This window comes from Rhinoraja longicauda, chromosome 38, assembly GCF_053455715.1.
Source record: "Rhinoraja longicauda isolate Sanriku21f chromosome 38, sRhiLon1.1, whole genome shotgun sequence".
NCBI classification, from domain to species: domain Eukaryota; kingdom Metazoa; phylum Chordata; class Chondrichthyes; order Rajiformes; family Arhynchobatidae; genus Rhinoraja; species Rhinoraja longicauda.
In genome coordinates, this window is record NC_135990.1 from 12,813,400 (window position 1) to 12,833,139 (window position 19,740).

At 46.8% G+C, this 19,740-nt stretch overlaps 1 protein-coding gene across 5 annotated transcripts in view; it reads right to left on the reverse strand.

Moving 5' to 3' along the window:
* The window catches only part of sin3aa (SIN3 transcription regulator family member Aa), a 119,409-nt gene that overhangs the window by 86,072 nt on the left and 13,597 nt on the right, over window positions 1–19,740 (reverse strand). Inside the window, exon 1 of one of the 5 annotated variants that reach the window (XM_078429723.1) lies at window positions 5,055–5,218. The exons of the other annotated variants lie outside the window; for them this stretch is intronic. The gene's annotated coding sequence lies outside the window, so the exon portion shown is untranslated. Of the gene's footprint in view, window positions 1–5,054; window positions 5,219–19,740 lie in introns of those variants that run through there. 5 annotated transcript variants of the gene reach the window in all.

Genomic DNA, 19,740 nt, shown 5'->3' on the forward strand with positions numbered 1-19,740 from the left:
TGTGGAATCACTGTGGTAGCAATGGATATGCGAGTCAATTTGGCCACTGTTACATCCCAAAATCAGCAAAGCCACAACGAACAGATAATCTGCTCAGTTATATTCAGTGACATTGTCAACTGACACACCATCCGTGTTCTTCTTTGAAATTATGCCATGGGATCATTTGAATGGACAGAGGCCCAGTTGAGCATCACGTGTGAAAGACATTGCAGGATTCTCTAATACTGAACTAAAAAGACAGTTTAGATTTTAACGCTCAAATCTCACAAATGAAAGTGCATTCTTAATTCAGTTCAGAAATACAACATGGAAACAGGTCCTTCAGCCCACTGAGTCCACATAGACCATCAATCACCCGTACTTTAGTTCTATGTTATCCAACTTTTATATCCTACATACTAGGGGCAATTTAGAGGCCAATTAACCTACAAACCTGTACATCTTTGGAATGTGGGAGGAAACTGGAGCACCCGGAGAAAACCCACGTAGGTGCGGGGAGAACGTGCAAACTCCACACAGACAGCACCCAAAGTCAGGGTCAAACCCGGGTTTCTGGCGCTGTGAGGCAGCAGCTCTACCGCTGCTTCACTGTGCCATCCCCATTCTAATTCAGATACAAAAGCCCTAGCAATTGAGATTGAAGTGATGTAGTAACAGTTCTGTTAAATAATGGTTTGCACTCATTTACCAGTAAATAAAGACAGTACGATACTAAATGCAGTATCACTATTGCCACACTCACCTATAACTAAACAATCAGAAAAGCTGCCATATACTATTAATATAAGAAAATAACTGCAGATGCTGGCACAAATCGAAGGTATTTAGTCACAAAATGCTGGAGTAACTCAGCAGGTCAGGCAGCATCTCAGGAGAGAAGGAATGGGTGACGTTTCGGGTCGAGACCCTTCTTCAGACACTATTAATAGTTCACAAGAGGATATAAAACTACAATTCCCACAATGCTTTGCCTAATTCCCAATTGGTCGTTGCTGCTTAAAGCTGAAATTCGAGTCTGAAGCAGCAATTCAGTCAGACAAAGCCGCAGCATTCGGTCGGACAAGAAAACTTTGCTCTGGTAGCACCACACGTGGAGGTGTGGAATTTAATCTGTGGAATAGACTCCACCCACTGCTACTTTCCTCAACAGTCACAACAAATTATTTAAATGAGCTTGCACTTGTCGCAGTTGAGTCACTTCCATCAGTAATTTTCACATTGCTAACCTCATAACAAAACACCAAAGGTCAGGGAGCTTTACAGTAAAATAACTAGGTTTCAGCAGATAACTATCATTAGCCCAGGAAACTTGAATGATCGTTCCTTTGGCTCCTTTGTAAGATCTCAAAAAAGATCCATTCGAAGTAAATCAGCACAATTCACAAAACACCAGTGCCACAAATTAAGACTTGGTGAGTTCGGTTTATAATGAATGGGCAAATATGTGTTCTCTCCGTGATGCACTGAATATTCATTGTCAAACATGTGGGGTAAAAAAAAATCAAAAGAAAAAAAATAAGCCACACTTCTTTGGTTATCAATCATGACATTTGGGCATGTGGGGAATACGAACGCTCCATGGTTTTAACAGAGATTACCTTTGTAAAATACCTAATTTTAGAGCTTAACTGATAATATTTAGAAATAAAATAGTGCCTGACTGCAAAAGTGGAAACTTGCCTTTAGCTATATGAACATCCTGCCCAATAACAAGAAAATAAGCGCTTAGATAATGTTTATGCACACTATCATGGTTTCTTGTTTGGTGAATCAATAAGTCGTGCAGCGCACATAAAATAAGCTGGTTAAAGAAAACACTCCTGTCATTAATTAATCAAAATTAAATTCCACTTTGTCTTAGGCGAAAGAAATAAAGCTCAGAGGTCTGCGGCACAATAGCTAGTTCAGAAAACATCTGTGTCAATGGTTCAAATCTCTCAAACATACTTCTAATGATTTACTTTGCAACTTTATCACACAAAACATTGCAGTAGTGCTGAATTGTGTTAGAAAGCAACAACACGTTCGTGAGAAAATTTTGTGCATCAATGTCTTAGTACACTTTTTGGGCTTGCATTTATTACATGTCCAAATAATTCATTACATGCCACACTAGCTGTCTGATAAAATTCAAATATTATTTGTTTTAGGGTCTGTTTCCTCCATTGGCATTTCATTTGCATGTTAAAATCTTAGTTACTAAAACTGCGTTTCCCCATCACATATTCCTTTGTATGAAATAAAATCAGAGGTTTAGACAAGTGTGTGCATGCCAATCACACCACATTATAATTTTCAATTGAATACGTTAGAGGACTTATGAAGAAATAGTTATCAATTATATACATTGCATTTATTCACAAAATGCTGGAGTAACTCAGCAGGTCAGGCAGCATCTCAGGAGAGAAGGAATGGGTGACGTTTCGGGTCGAGACCCTTCTTCAGGCTGAAGAAGGGTCTCGACCCGAAACGTCACCCATTCCTTCTCTCCTGAGATGCTGCCTGACCTGCTGAGTTACTCCAGCATTTTGTGAATAAATACCTTCGATTGATATCAGCTTCTGCAGTTATTTTCTTACACTTTTATATACATTGCATTGATCTCCAAATAAACTCTTACATCATTTGTATAAATTATACCTGTCATTTAATAATACAACTAAAAATTAGAACTGTTAGAACCCAGCAATGGCCTTCACATTTTCAACACACAAATATTTGTGGATGTTGAACTACTCAACAAAATCTGATTATTCAAATATAACACTCGCAAATGATGCTGGCTACATCCCGCTTAACTAAGCTGAGATGAACCTACATCAGTAACTCAAGCAATATCATTAATCTGTATGGTAAGAGTCAAGAACCACAAAGTTCACAAGGTGTGCAACACATCGTAAGCAAACTTTAATCACATTTCACTACAAAAGGTAGAATTTAAACTTACTTTGCAACCACCATCGTGAATCTCCAAAAACATCACCATGCAGCAAATTATGGCTTATTTTGGCCTCGCCCAGACTACAACAATGATCTGACCCTGGAATCCCAGAGCAGCAAATGGTATTCCACAACTTCAACCTCTTCCCTCCAGCTCCCTCAACACACCAGAGCTATTCAATAATTCATAACAAGGCTTCTTCCATGAAAATTATTTTCACCACCTTAAATTGTTCTCTCTGTTTCTCTGGTGCAGTATCAAAATACCTCTCATTTATGCCCCAGAATAACTGCCCACTGCTCACTCATCCTCATAACATTCATTCTGACATAAATCCCCATGCTTACCTAAACATTGTGCATTCACCTAAATTCTATGGTAGAATTTCTGAAGCATACCAATGGCAAAAATTGCACTTAAGATTATATTTATTCCATCAACTTTCAAAGCAACTTGCATAATATAAGGATAGGTAGCTGACATTAGCAATGGGTTTCCATAAACAACGGGACTACTTTATGAACAAATCGCGTATTTTAACAATAGTCGCTAGACAATCGCAGACGACAGGAGAGATTTCCTGCTCTATATAAAACGAAATATTTCACGTCCACCTGAAAGAATATAGTCTTTAACTCGTCCAATAAATAACCAGTTTCTTCATACAATTAATATGCTTAGGTGTAGTTTAATACAAAAAGAAAGTCAGCATACTGCAATGCCCAGCTGATTTGCAAACATCCAAAGTATCACGTGGAATCCAAAGTATCTCGTCAGGTCGTGGCTTTCAGAGTAACTCAGGACTACCGGAAATGCCACCGCTTGCACGAAAGTAGATTGATCTTTAGTGCGAATACTGTTACAGTACTTGTAAGACAATAACTGCAAATGCTGGTACAAATCGAAGGTATTTATTCACAAAATGCTGGAGTAACTCAGCAGGTTAGGCAGCATCTCAGGAGAAAAGGAATGGGTGACGTTTCGGGTCGATACCCTTCTTCAGTTACAGTAAAGTCTGTTACAGTACTTGTTTATTTCTTCTCTGAGTTCCCTCTACTTACAAAGTTTGAATAGGGGAGAGCATTCTAACGAAACCTTCCTACAGAAGGATGTGCCGGACACGCTGCACGTTTGCTTTCTGGCACAGAATTCGAATATTTCCAGCTGAATCCGAATGTTTATGCAATGGGATCACCCCAGAGTCTCCATTAAACCCGATGCCTGCTCTTCTCCCGCCCCTTAGAGCCACTCCAAGCCAAGCCCCTAATCTCCACCCCCTCCCTGATCCCTCCCCTGTCCACACACACAGTCCAGAGCAACTTTCCCCATGGATCTGTTAACCCCGCCCCAGCCCCGAGTCTCCTCCTCGGTCGCCCACAGCACCAATCCCCGCTGTCCCTCGGCCCCTTGTCCCCTCTCTCCCGCCTCCCCTCTCCCTCCCTCCCTCCCTCCTCTCTCCCGCCTCCCTTCTCCCTCTCTCCCCTCCCACCCCCTCCCCTCGCTTCCACAACAGCCTCCCCTCACCCTTCTCCCTCCCTCCTTTCCATCTCCTCTCGCCCCCTCCCCTGCCCCCTCCTCTCGCCCCCTCCCCTCTCCCCCTCCCCTCTCCCTTCCATCTCCTCCCGCCCCCTCCCCTCGCTTCCACAACAGCCTCCCGCCTCAGGCCCCTGCCTTGCTTGGCTTGATGTCCCTCCCAGCCCCGCCTCCCTCCCCTTTCCATCTCCCTCCTCCTCCTCTCACTGCCCGCCCTCCCGCTCGGGGAGGCGCAATCCGGCGCCACCGATCCCCCCAGCCACGACCGATCGGCCGCCGCGATGCGGTTCCCCTTCACACACCCACCCACCCACCACCGGCCAAGCCCTCCCCTCCCCTCCGACCACGGCTCCCCCGGCCGATCCGCCGCCCGAATGCGGAGCCGGGGGAGGGGGGTGGTGATGGGGGGGGGGGGGCGATTGTTGTGCAGGCCGCGGGCTCGCTCGCACCTTCGCTCCCTCACAAGCGCGCACACACACACACACACACACACACACACACGGAGCGGAGCCGCCTCCCTCCCCGCCCTCCCGCCCGGCACACAAACACCTCAGCCGCGCAGCAGGCCTCCACTCACCGCTCCCGAGCCCCCCGCCACCAAAGATGCAGCAGACTCCCGCTGCCCTTCCTTCCCTCTGCGGCGGAGAAGTCCCGGCGAACCGCCCCCCTCCCCCGACCGGGGCGGGTAAAGAAAAAAAAAACCAAACAGCTCGGCGCCGAGCTGCCGCTTCGCTCCGTCCGCTCACTCCCCGCCTGTCAATCAACGGCGGCGCCGCCGCGCAGGAAGTCCCGCCCTCCCCGCGCCTCCCCATTGGCCCCGGCAGCCGGCGGCCCGGCTCCCCGTTGGCCGGCGACCACGTCCGTCATCCGGCTGTCGTCTGTAACCTGACAACCGCGCCCCGCCCACCCGAACGGCGTGATTGGCAGCCGCCTGAATCGGATGTCCCGCCCTCCGTCGACACCCATTGGTCGCTGTCTGAGGCCCCGCCCCCGCTGCGATGCAAGGGGGCCGCTGCACTGCGCCGGATGTCCCGCCCCTCCCGTGCATCTATTGGCCTCGGTTTGAGATCCCGCCCTCATTGCTAGGTGACTGACAGTCTGGTTGACCGGATGTCCCGCCCCTACCCAGTGCCTATTGGTTGCTGTTGAGAATCCCGCCCACTGTCCGCGGGGGGCTTCGAGGAAGTGATTGGGGAAGCGCGCTGTCAATCAGGCCTCGAGCGCACAGCCCCTTTATTCAACCCCCAGCCGCAAAACAGCGCGGGGTTGGGGGGGTGGTACGGGTTCTGAGGGTACTAGGGGTAGGGGTACTAGTACTAGGGGTAAGGGTACTAGGGGTAGGGGTACTAGTACTAGGGGTAAGGGTACTAGGGGTAAGGGTACTAGGGGTATGGGTACTAGGGGTATGGGTACTAGGGGTAAGGGTACTAGTACTAAGGGTAGGGGTATTAGGCAGGGGTAGGGGTACTGGGGGTACTAGGGGTAGGGGTACTAGGCAGGGGTGGGGGTACTAGGGGTACTAGGGGTAGAGGTACCACCACCGCCGCCTCACAGCAGCGTCTCCCTCACAGCAGCGCCAGGGTCCCAGGTTCGATCCCGACCTCGGGCACTGTCTGGCCCGTCCCGTCCCCGCACATTCTGTGTGCCCTGCGTGGCCATTCCCCGGTTTGTAAGCAAATTGGCTTGGGTGTAAATTGTCCCCTGTGTGTGTGTGTGTGGGTGTAGGATAGTGTCAAGCGTGCGGGGATGGTGGGTCAGCACGGACCCGGTGGGCCGAAGGGCCCGTCTCCGCGCACTATCTCCAAACTCAAACTAAAGCTGAAATCTTGCTCGATTTAAGCGGACGGGTGCGTTGCCATTAGCTTGTTGCACCGTCCATCACTGTGATGGGGAGGGGTCAGCTGTGAACAGCGGAAGTGCCACGACTGGTACTGGCTCTAACACAGGGGGGGGAGAGTGGGTCACCATTTTTCCACAGTGCAAGCAGGCTAGTGCAGTCAGTCAGTCAGTGCAGGGCTGTCTCCACTGACTGGCTTGTGGATGGTTAACCCCCCCACCCTCTACAGCACAGCTTAATGCTCCAAGTGACTTCCCAAACCCCGACTGAACCCATCTGACAATGACAGTCAGGCTGGTGGGTTCAGCAGCTGGTTACCTCATGGTAATCTTTCCAACAGACTGCTTTTTGACTGCACCATTTATCGATGCGTTAACATTTTTTCGAGAGAAGGGTCTCAATCCAACCCAACCCCTCTCTCCAGAGATGCTGCCTGGAGTCACTCCAGCATTTTGTGTCTGTCTTCGGTTCAAACCAGCATCTGCTGTTCCTTCCTACACATTAAAATCTCTTCCCAGGACCTGAAGCTCTGATAACTACGCTTTGGCGCTACTTACAGATTGTGGACCAGTGCAGCAGTCGTATGTAATTCAAAAACGCTATTTATTCAGTCTAATTGTAAATCAGCAAACCTAATTTACTTCATGTCTATGTTATTTTTGATTATTGTAAGCAAACGGGTTGGTGTTGATGATTACCTGTGCTTTAAGAATTTAGAATATTTCTCTTTACTTAGGATCCTTTCCAAGTCACCATTGAAATCATTTACCAAAATGCTATACAGGAGCAGGAGTGGAGTGTTTAGCCCAGAGTTTGTAAATTGTGTTCTAAAGCAGGGTATTGTACGGCCTATATGGGATGAAATTGCTCCGTTTAAAACATGGGCTACATAATAAAGTGTTTTTTGGTGCCTTGTGGCTTAAGTTTAGACACGTTGTCATGAATAATACGCTTCTTCAAAGCTTCAGCCAATGCCCCATTTAACCTAAACAGCATATGTGCCTCCAAGCTTAAGACAACTTGCAAATGCCTTGTAACTGCTATGTTACCATTTTAGATTTGTATTGAAACATCCAAAGAACTACATTTGGCATTTTAATTTTGATTATGAGGTTAAAAAGAGAAACACTCATGGAATCCTGTATAGGATCACCATTCTTTCAGATTTATTCTGATCAATTAAAATTGAGAGTGCACCTTGTCCATGTCCAAGGAAAGTTTTTTGCTCCACACCTCCAGCTGAATCATCTGTCCCATGTGTTTATTCATCTAATTCCTGTGTTTATTAATCTAATAAAGGAGGAGGTGGATTGGAAATATTCAATTTTGGTCCTTTCATCAATAGCTTCTAAAATATGGATGTCGCAGTCAAATAAGGCCAATAGTCAAACACAAAGTGCTGGAGCAGCTCAGTGGATCAGGCAGCATCTGTGGAGGACATGGATAAGTGATGTTTCTGCTATACTTTACTTGTGCCACCTTCCTTCACTAACCTTACATCAATCTGAGGAAAGGTCCCTGACCCGAAAAGTTGCCTCTCCATTCCCTCCCCAGATGCTGCCTGACTCACAATATCATACCTCAAGCTCTGGGTTGCTCAGGGAATGAGTGACAACCATATTGCAAAGGCATGTGTGGTAACAAGCATTTTTGAATGGGAAACAATGAGATGACAGAGGATATTCTTTGGAAACCACCACAAATCTGTACTGACCCCTGATAGATGGGGAGGCATGCTTTACCCAAGATTCCAGCATTTGCACTTCCTAGAGAGTCCAATTAAGGTCAACAGCTTGTAACAATAAAGGATTTTTGTTTTAAAAATTGCAGATAATGTGAAATCTGAAATAAATACAAAATGTTGGAGAGACTCAGATGGGTATCTCTGGAGAAAGAAAGTCAAATGGATGACCCATCTTAACATTAAAATGTTAACTTTTTCTTTTCACAGATGCTGCTTGACTGGCTATTTTGAGCATTTTGTGGGGTTTTTTGTACCAGTAATATGCTGCCAACATTTTTTTAAAAAGCTCAGGAAACACAAAATACTTGGGGAGAGAAAAAAGAAAGTCCAGGTCAAAGAGGATACAGAATGTTTAGGAAATGAAGTATGAGACCTGTGTTTATTCACAAAATGCTGGAGTAACTCAGCGGGTCAGGCAGCATCTCGGGAGAGAAGGAATGGGTGACGTTTCGGGTCGAGACCCTTCTTCAGACTCACATTTTCTTACACTTATGAGACCTGTGTGGTTATTAATGGGAAGCTGGGATGATTTATCCAGAGTCAGTAAAACATTCAAGAATCAGTCTGAAGAAGGGTCTCGACCCGAAACATCACCCATTCCTTCTCTCCAGAGATGCTGCCAGTCCCGCTGAGTTACTCCAGCTTTTTGTGTCTATATTCAAGGATGAGAAGTTGACATAAATGGATGTCCCAAAGATATGAATGCACTGATCCATCTGATAGATTTGAATAGTAGATTGGTGATGGCAAAACAGCATCTGGTGTAGTTTGGAAAAGCAGATGAACCTGAGTTGAGGATAGACACAAAAAGCTGGAGTAACTCAGCGGGACAGGCAGCGTCTCTGTACAGATATTGGACTGCATGAGAATGGCCCAGAACAAGGTTGGAATGACCAGGTGAGTCAATGAGAGATGATCACAAGCAGAAGGATGACTGATATGATTTGGAACTTAGCTATAAATGCAAACAAAATTGAAAAGAGAGAAATAAAACAGGACAAGATGGAAAGAACTATAAAGAGATAATGTGTAGGAAGGAACTGCCGATGCTGGTTTACACTGGAAGACAGACGGAAAATGCTGGAGTAACTCAGCGGGACAGGCAGCATCTTTATGTGGCGACCCTTTGCATACCTTGGGTCTGCAAAACAAGGAATTTCACTGTGACTTGTCGTATGTGACAATAAAGCATTCATTCATCTCTGAAGGAAAGGAATTGGTGACGTTTTTGGGTCGAAGCCCAAATTTGGAAATTGGCCGTTTTCTAAAGGGTTAAAAAAACTCGGCATATGGGTGAAAATGATGCCCGCGTTGCAAACCATCTCCTGCAATCGAAGTACAGCAAGGGACTGTCTCGCCATACAAATCACACCTCCCTCTCTAACAGGCGTCAGTACAGATTTGTGGTGGTTTCCAAAGGATATCCTCTGTCATCTCATTGTTTCCCATTCAAAAATGCTTGTTACCACACATGCCTTTGCAATGCGGTTGTCACCCATTCCCTGACCAACCCAGAGCTTCAGCGTATGATGTTGGTTAATTTACTAGAATAACATTGGAGGCTTAGGCAGTAGATCTCAGGACAACAATGTTAGTCCCAAGATGGCAGATAAATCTAAATTAAAATGCTTAGAATAAACAACTAGGATCAGTAATGATGACTGTGAAACTACTGATTTGTTTCGAAACCCTTCTAGTTTAGTTTAGAGATGCAGCGTGGAAAGGGGCCCTTCAGCCCACCGAGTCCGTGCCGACCCGCGATCGCCCATACACACTAGGGACAGTTTTACAGAAGTCAATTAACCCACAAGCCTGCACGTCCTTGGAGTGTGGGAGGAAACTGGAGCAACCGGAGAAAACACGTGCGGTCTCTGGGAGAATGAGCATGCAGATAGCACCCGTAGTCGGGATCGAACCTGGGTCTCTGGCAGCAAGTCTACCGTTGGGCCACCGTGCTGCCGACTGCTAGTGTTTTGGGAAAGAGAATCCATTGTTACCCAGCTGAGCTGAAATGCCTCCAGCTCTATTATTCTTGCTATTGAGGGCGTGCAGCATAGGTTTAGTAGGTTAATTCCCAGAATGGCGGGACTGTCGTATGTTGAAAGACTGGAGCGACTAGGCTTGTATACACTGGAATTTAGAAGGATGAGAGGGGATCTTATCGAAACATATAAGATTATTAAGGGGTTGGACACGTTAGAGGCAGGAAACATGTCCCCAATGTTGGGGGAGTCCAGAACCAGGGGCCACAGTTTAAGAATAAGGGGTAGGCCATTTAGAACGGAGATGAGGAAAAACTTTTTCAGTCAGAGAGTTGTGAATCTGTGGAATTCTCTGCCTCAGAAGGCAGTGGAGGCCAATTCTCTGAATGTATTAAAGAGAGAGCTAGATAGAGCTCTTAAGGATAGCGGAGTCAGGAGGTATGGGGAGAAGGCAGGAACGGGGTACTGATTGAGAATGATCAGCCATGATCACATTGAATGGCGGTGCTGGCTCGAAGGGCTGAATGGCCTCCTCCTGCACCTATTGTCTATGATTATGGGGAGAGGGGTGGAGCAACTTCCACGTGAACTTTGAAACCCTCCCGAATCACACATTTCTGCCTTCATCACCTGTAGACCTGGCCTTTTGAGCAAACCTCTCTTGGCATTTCTCCGCTGCCTGGGATCCAGTGTTTCTACATCAGCCTTGCAGCATAGGCAAACGTGACGTGCAATTAAATGTGGGAAAACGGGGACACATTTAAAGGAGGCTGCAGTAACTAAATGGACGCTAAATTATAAATCATGTCAAACACCACACCGAGGAACTCCTGCCTCCACACTACCAAATAATAAAACAGTAGCAAAATTGCAAAAGATTATTACAAAAGCTTCTTCAGAATGCAAATATCAACGTTATGCAGCAAAATGTACGGTGCTGGGGTAACTCAGCAAGTCAGGCAGCATCTGTGGAGGGAATGGACAGGGGACATTTTGCGCCTGGTTCCCGCTTCATACTGATTGGAATCTGAAGAAGGGTCCTGGCTCCGAAACATTGTCTGTACATTCTCCCCACGGATGCTGCCTGATCTGCTGAGTTCCTCCAGCACTGTGTTTTTATTGCTCCAGATTCCAGCACATGCAGTTTCTTGTCTCGACATTGTGCCTGCTGGACCTCCTCCGTGGAGCACAGGCGACCTGACAGAGGCATGTTCACCCTAAACGTCACCCTTTCCTTCTCTCCAGAGAAGCTGCCTGTCCCGCTGAGTTACTCTAGCATTTTGTGTCTACGGTTTAAACCAGTCTGAAGAAGGGTCTCGACCCGAAACGTCACCCATTCCTTCTCTCCCGAGATGCTGCCTGACCTGCTGAGTTACTCCAGCATTTTGTGAATAAACCCTTTCCTTCTCTCCAGATATGCTGCACGTGCCGCTGAGTTACTCCAGCATTTTGTGTCTATCTTCGGTCTTGCCTCAACTACCACCTCTGGCAGCTTGTTTCATATACCCACAACCCTCTGTGTGCCCCTTGGGTTCCTATTAAGTTTTCCCCCTCTCACCTTACACCTATGTCCCTAAGTTGTGTTAACTTTACAAATGGGGCATTTCAGCAACATGGCACCAGGTGCTATAAATATGAGAAATCTAGTTTCAATTAATTCTGGAACAAAACTATTTTCTAGAGGCATTATTGGTGGGAATGTAAGCTAAGGCTGTTTGTCTTTGGAAGTCCACAGATTTTTGGATTGAACCATGTGCCACAGAAGGCTGTGGAGGCCGTCAATGGATATTTTTACAGCAGAGATAGATAGATTCTTAATCAGTACGGGTGTCAGAGATTATGGAGAGAACGCAGGAGAATGGGGCTAGGAGGGAGAGATAGATCGGCCATGATTGAATGGCGTAGACTTGATGGGGCGAATGGCCGAATTCTGCTCTTATTACTTATGAATTTAAGAACATACTAGACCAAGTGGACCCGTTGGGTCCAAACCTCTCCTGCATTGGTGCAGCACTCTCCCCCTCCCTTCTCCCCCTCCCCCTGCCCCTCCCCTTCCCCCTCCCCCCCACTCCACCCCCCTCAACCCCTCTTATCCTTCCCCCTCCCATCCCCACCCTCCACGCCCCTCCCCCCTCCCTAGGAGATAGATTTAAACGTTAAAATGTGAATAACTTAAAAAATATATCACCGATTTCAATGAAACTTCCTCCATTAGCACCAAAGGGATGACGGTGAGTAAGGTGGGCCTAAAATTGTTGCACTATCATGTACCATTTTGGCTGTAGTTCAGTCACAAACAAACGAGAGTTTTAGTATATAGATGAGATGGTACAAAATAAGGTACAAAATTAATTTCAACACTCTCAGTGTTGTAGATGGCCAGGATTAATACTCCAGCATTTTACTAGATCACAGTTGAGAGTCTCAGCCTAGATCTCATTATTTGTACAATGATTTCCGTGTGTTGGGAGCTGGGCAATTTCCCAGGTGCAACTTGCCAATATTTCTTGCACTGTAAATAGTAAAAGTACCGTGTGGAAAGGAACTGTAGATGCCGGTATAAACCGGACAGACAAAAAAAACTGGAAGATAGACACAAAATGCTGGAGTAACTCAGTGGGTCAGCCAGCATCTCGGGAGAGAAGGAAAGGGTGACGTTTCGGGTCGAGACCCTTCTTCAGACCCGTAACGTCTACCATTCCACTTCTCCCGAGATGCTGCCTGACCCACTGAGTTACTCCAGCATTTTGTGTATACCTTCGATTTATACCAGCATCTGCATTTTTTTTTTCCTAAAAAAAAACTGGAGTAACTCAGTCTTCTCAGGCAGCATCTCTGGAGAAGTGGAATGGTAGGCTGCTCTGGAAGGTTAGATCACATGGGATGCAAGGAGAGATAGCTGAATGGATAGAAAATTGGTTTCATGGAAGGGAGCAGAGGGTGCTGGTGGAAGGTTGCTTCTCGGACTGGAGGGCTGCTACTAGTGGTGTGCCTCAGGGTTCAGTGCTGGGCCCGTTACCGTTTGTCATCTACATCAATGATTTGGATGAGAACATACAGGGCAAGATGAGCAAGTTTGCTGATGATACAAGAGTGGGTGGTTATGCAGATAGTGAAGATGTGCAGCAAGATCTTGATCGATTGGCCAGGTGGGCTGAGGAATGGTTGATGGAATTTAATACAGAGAAACGTGAGGTGTTGCATTTTGGGAAATCTAACAAAGGCAGGGCCTACACAGTGATGGTGGGGCTCAGGTGAATTTTGTAGAGCAGAGGAATCTAGGAGTGCAGGTGCATGGTTCCTTGAAGGTGGCATCGCAGTTGGATAGGGTGGTCAAAAAGGCTTTAGGTACACTGGCCTTCATCATCAGAGTATTGAGTATAGTTGGGAGGTCATGTTGCAGTTGTATAAGACATTGGTGAGACCGTGTTTAGAATATTGTGTTCAGTTTGGGGCACCATGTTATAAGGAAGATGATGTTAGCCTGGAAAGGGTACGGAGAAGATTTACGAGGATGTTGCTAGGATTAGAGGGTGTGAGCTAGAGGGAGAGGTTGAGTAGGTTGGGACTCTACTCCTTGGAGCGCAGGAGGATGAGGGGTGATCTTATAGAGGGGTATAACATCATGAGAGGAATAGATCGGGTAGATGCACAGGCCGCAGGGCCTGTTTTCACACTGTATAACTCTATGGCTCTATCAAGCAACTGAGGGTCAAGAGGTCAGCATAGATCAGCCATGATCAAATTTAAGATGGCTGCTCCCTGCCCCCTTAACAAAATCCTCTTACATAGAAAATAGGTGCAGGAGTAGGCCATTCGACCCTTTGAGCCAACACCGGCATTCATTATGATCATGGATGATCATCCAGAATCATTATCCCGTTCCTGCTTTTTCCCCATATCCCTTGATTCCGTTAGCCCTAAGAGCTATATCCAACTCTCTCTTGAAAACTTTCAGTGAATTGACCTCCACTGCCTTCTGTGGCAGAGAACTCTACTGATTCTGGGTGAAAAGGTTTTTCCTCATCTCAGTCCTAAATGGCCTACCCCTTATTCTTAAACTGTGACCCCATGTTCTGGACTCCCCCAACATCGGGATCATTTTTCCTGCATCTAGCCTGTCCAAGCCCCAAAGAATTTTATATGTTTCTATAAGATCCCCTCTCATCCTTCTAAATTCCAGTGAATATAAGCCCAGTCGATCCATTCTTTCATCATATGTCAGTCCTGCCATCCCGGGAATTAACCTGGTGAAACTACGCTGCACTCCCTCAATAGCAAGAATGGTCTCCCTCAAATTAAGAGACCAAAACTGCACACAATACTCCAGGTGCGGTCTCATCAAGGCCCTGTACAACTGCAGTAGGACCTCCTTGCTCCTATACTCAAATCCTCTCGCTATGAAGGCCAACATGCCATTGGCTTTCTTCACTGCCTGCTGCACCTGCAAGCTTACTTTCAGTGTCTGATGTACAAACACACCCAGGTCTCGTTGCACCTCCCTTTCTCCTAATCTGAGACCATTCAGATAATAATCTGCCTTCTTGTTCTTGCCATCAAAGTGGATAGTATCTCGAGGCCCAGCAATAAATGGCGGTCCTGCCAGCAATGGCATTTTAAAAAAAGGTGTCTTTGCGGTTACCTTAAAATGACACAGAAGACAATATTGTCTTGGGGCAAGGTTCACTTAATACTCACACAGGGAATTCTCAGTAATTATTGCACATTAATAATTGACATTAGGCAGGATATCATGGTGCAAAGAAACTGCCATTTAAAATTTCAGTCTCGGGGTCTAACAGTTAGGGTTGCCAACAGTCCCGTATTAGCTGGGACATCCCGTATTTTGGGCTCAATTGGTTTGTTCCGTACGGGACCGCCCTTGTCCCGTAGTAGGCCCGGAGAGCGCTGTGGGCCCGGACAGTGTAGGCCCGGACAGTGTAGGTCCAGACAGTGTAGGCCCGGGCGTCGCCTAATGGTGGTTGCATAGCAACCCGCCTCCCGGCCCGGGCGGCCGCCATTGGTGTAGCGGGAGCACGTGGCCACTGGATGAGTGAGGTCGCATGGGGCGCATGGGTGATGTCATCTTGTCCCTTATTTGGGAGTGAGATAGTTGGCAACCCTACTAACAGTGCAGTAGTACACTGCATTTCTCATGAGAGCAAAATATCTGTAGAAAGAATGTTTTTGTGACATGACTAAAACTAAAACACATTCCGCTCCCAATGTTGTCGATAGTATGAATCTTTTTTGTAGTAAACAAGGACCCGCAGATGCTGATTGACAAAAATGGACACAAAATGCTGGACTAACTCAGCATGTCAGGCAGCATCTCTGGAGAACAGGGATAAGTGAGGTTTTGGTCAGGACCCTTGTTCAGACTGATTGTAGGGGGGTTGGGGGAAGAACGCCGCGAGAGAGGAGGGGCAGGACAAAGCGTGGCAGGTAATAGGTGAACACAGTCGAGTGGGGGGAGGGAGGGGGCGGGGGGGTTGATTGGCAGATGGTTGTAAAAAAGGAGATTCAAATAGAAGGTATGAGACTAAAGGATTGAAGAGTTGCAAATTGCGAGGCCAGAGGAAGAAATGTAGGGGGAGGGGAGAAATTGAGGAAGACCATTCTTGCTATTGAGGGAGTGCAGCGTAGGTTCACCAGGTTAATTCCCGGGATGGCAGGACTGACATATGATGAAAGAATGGATCGACTGGGCTTATATTCACTGAAATTTAGAAGGATGAGAGGCGATCTTATAGAAACATATAAAATTCTTCAGGGGCTTGGACAGGCTAGATGCAGGAAAAATGTTCCCGATGTTGGGGGAGTCCAGAACCAGGGGTCACAGTTTAAGAATAAGGGGCAGGCCATTTAGGACTGTGAAGAGGAAAAACTTTTTCACCCTGAGAGTTGTGAATCTGTGGAATTCTCTGCCACAGAAGGCAGTGGAGGCCAATTCCCTGGATGTTTTCAAGAGAGAGTTAGATTTAACTCTTAGGGCTAACGGAATCAAGGGATTGTGGGGAGAAAGCAGGAACAGGGTACTGATTCTGAATGATTTTAGTTTTAGATTTAGAGATACAGCGCAGAAACGGGCCCTTCAGCCCACCGGGTCCGCGCCGCCCAGCGATCCCCGCACACTAACACTATCCTACACCCACTAGGGACAATTTTTACATTTGCCCAGCCAATTAACCTACATACCTGGACGTCTTTGGAGTGTGGGAGGAAACCGAAGATCTCGGAGAAAACCCAGTACTTTGCGTCTATCTTTGGTATAAACCAGCATCTGCAGTTCTTTGGTTCCACACTTGAGTGTTACAGTTACAGTTTTGGTGTAAATGTAATTGTTAGCTAATTTCAGCTGAATTTGCCAACTGAATCCAGCACCCCCAGGGAAATAACATTCACTTGACGTTAGGGACAATTTTTACATTTACCAAGCCAATTAATCTACAAACCTGTACGTCTTTGAACTGTGGGAGGAAACCGAAGATCTCGGAGAAAACCCATGCAGGTCACGGGGAGAACGTACTAACTCCGTACAGACGGCGCCCGTAGTCGGGATTGAACCCGGGTCTCCGGCGCTGCATTCGCTGTAAGGCAGCAACTCTACCGCTGTGCCACATTCTATTGGCAATGATTCAGTGTATCCAAAGCTCTTGTCCTTAGGAGTAGAGATTGTGGGTTTGGGAGTTTGTCATTATAGTTTAGTTTAGTTAGGTTTAGTTTATTTAGTTTAGTTTAATATCATGTAGTTAGGTTTAGTTTAATTTCACTTGTACCAAGCTACAGTGAAAAGCTTTTTTGTTGCGCGCTATCCAGTCGGTGGAAAGACTGTACATGATTGCAATCAACATTGTACAGACACAGGATGAAGGGACTAACATTTAATAAGAAATGCTGCTGTTGGAGTGGAGGTTTAAAAGAGTGGAGTGATTGCAATGAGTGATTGCAGATCCACTTCGGGGACCGGCACGCAGAGAGTCACCTGGCTTGGCCGCCATCTTGAGTGCCAGTTCAAGATGGCTGATCCACCTCCTCAGGATCCAAGTCAAGTTTGGCTTGACAATGATGCTCCTATCCTGTCAAAGAAAATCTAAGGCACATGGCACAGCGGTAGAGTTGCTGCCTTACAGCACCAGAGACCCGGGTTCGATCCTGACTACAGCTGATGTCTGTACGGAGTTTGTACACTCTGCCTGTGACCTCGTGGGTTTCCTCCAGGTGCTCCGGTTTCCTCCCATATCCCAAAGGTGACGGTTTGTGGGTCAATTGACTTCAAAAAATTGCCCCTGGTGTGAGGGATGCAAAACTGGCAGAACATAGAACTAGTGTACAGGTGATCGTTGATGGGCACAGACTCAGTGGGCCGAAGGGCCTGTTTCCACGCTGTATCACTAAACTAAACTGAAGAAATTTAAGCAGGCGCAGGTTTAAAATTGGGATGTTGTGAAGAACCAAATGTATTTCTCAAGTGTTATTGTTATTGTTATAGTTACATTAATCAAATTGTACATAGTAAGCTATTTGAACGACATGTTCTACTTTTGTCAGACAAATCTTACACATGTAGTAGTCTAGTTTCGTTTAGAGATACACCTGGAGATTAAGATGCGGATTAGAGACACAGATAAATCTACAGTTCGCACCAAGTCCGCAACGACCAGCGATTATCCCTTACAGCACTATCCGACACACTAGGGACAATTTACAATTTTACCGAAGCCAATTAACCTACAAATCTGTATGTCCTTGGAGTGTGGGAGGAAACTGGAGCACCCGGAGAAAACCCACACGGAGAACGTACAAACTCTGCTGTCAGGATCGAACCCTGGGCACTCAACCAAGAAAACCAAGCCCAAAGCCAAAGTCGTATCTAAACTGCCTACACACATGTGTAGATGGCAGTGTATTGTTGGGGCTGTCAAGTGGGCACCTCCCTTCCCTGGTCTTTCGTTGAGATTCATGATTAGTACGGGTGTCAGAGGTTATGGGGGGAAGGCAGGAGAATGGGGTTAGGAGGGAGAGATAGATCAGCCATGATTGAATGGCGGAGTAGACTTTAGTTTAGTTTAGAGATATAGCGCGGAAACAGGCCCTTCGGCCCACTGGGTCCGTGCCGACCAGCGATCCCCGCAAATTAACATGACCCTACACACACTAGGGACAATTTTTACATTTACCAAGCCAATTAACCTAGAAACATGTACGTCTTTGGAATGTGGGAGGAAACCGAAGATCTCGGAGGAAACCCACGCAGGTCACGGGGAGAACGTACTTGATGGGCCGAATGGCCTAATCCTGCTCCCATTACTTAAGACCTAACCTCAACTTGCTTTCTGAATGTAATAGCCAAGAACCTTCCGTGTGCTAATACGCCAGCACAGTGGCGCAGCGGGTAGAGCTACTACCTCACGGGGCTGGAGACCCGGGTTCGATCCTGACCGTGGGTGCTATCTGTATGGAGTTTGCCTGTTCCCCCTGTGACCACCTTGAGTTTCCTCCCATGTCATAAAGACATGTGGGTTTGTACATTGATTGGCCTCTGTAGATTACCTCCAGTGTGTCGGGAAAGTGGGATATCAGAACTGGTGTTAACAGACCAGTGTTAACAATGGTCAGCATGGACTGTGTTGGTCAAAGATCCGGATTTCCATGCGGCATCTCTAAACTACATTAAACTAAACCCTAATACCTTGGAATCAATCAATGGGCCAACATGCTCTATGGGACCAAGAGCCAGCTTATCATCCAAACTAACTTCTACAGTAAGATACAGCATGTCTTTCAGATGAATACAACTGGGCCATTCAAACCAATTAACTTGACCTAGGGGTTGCCAACTATCTAGGTAGTTAGATACAAAATCTAACCAGTATCAGGAGAAATACTGATTTACAGGACAAATACAGGACAAGTTTGCATCACCGCCCCGCGCCCAATGAGACCTCACCCAGCCAGCGGCCATGTGCTCCCGCTCCACCAAAGGCGGCCGCCTGGGCCGGGAGGCGGGTTGCTATGCAACCTCCGTTAGGCGGCACCAGGGCCTCTGGATCTAGACTGTCCAGAGCTAAAATGTCGGAAACCTAGAGTGTCGGGGCCTACAGTGTCTGGGCCTACAACGCCCCCCCGGGCCTAATACGGGACAAGGGCGGTCCCGTACGGGACAGTACGGGACAAACAAATTTCACCCAAAATACGAGATGTCCTGGCTAATACGGGACAGTTGGCAACCCTAACTTGACCCATCATTAAACTATCATCTACCTACCATCTCCCCACCGTCGTCCCATGCCCAGAGTAATACTTTCGGCTCAAAAACATTCGGAAGTAAACTCTGGAACTGTCCATGTTGCATGTGAATGATACCTCTGACATCACCAAATGGCCCAGCCCTCTGAGCGCTGACTGGCCTTCTAAACAGTTGTAAGAAACCTTCACTTTTCCACCTTAAAGTATTGGAAACATTTCACCTTTTAGCCTCCCAGAACATTAAAATGGGTCCCGACCCAAAACGTCATCAGTCCATTCCCTCCACAGATGCTGCCATTGTTGACTCTGTGGTCGAGCAGATTGCAGGGAAATGCGGGCAGATGGGGAGATGAGACATCAGAATACTGTGGATAACTTGGCCTGGTGTATCTCGGTGCTGCAGGCAGCTGAGACACCACCCCAGACTGAGTCAAAGCTCTGCTAGACGATG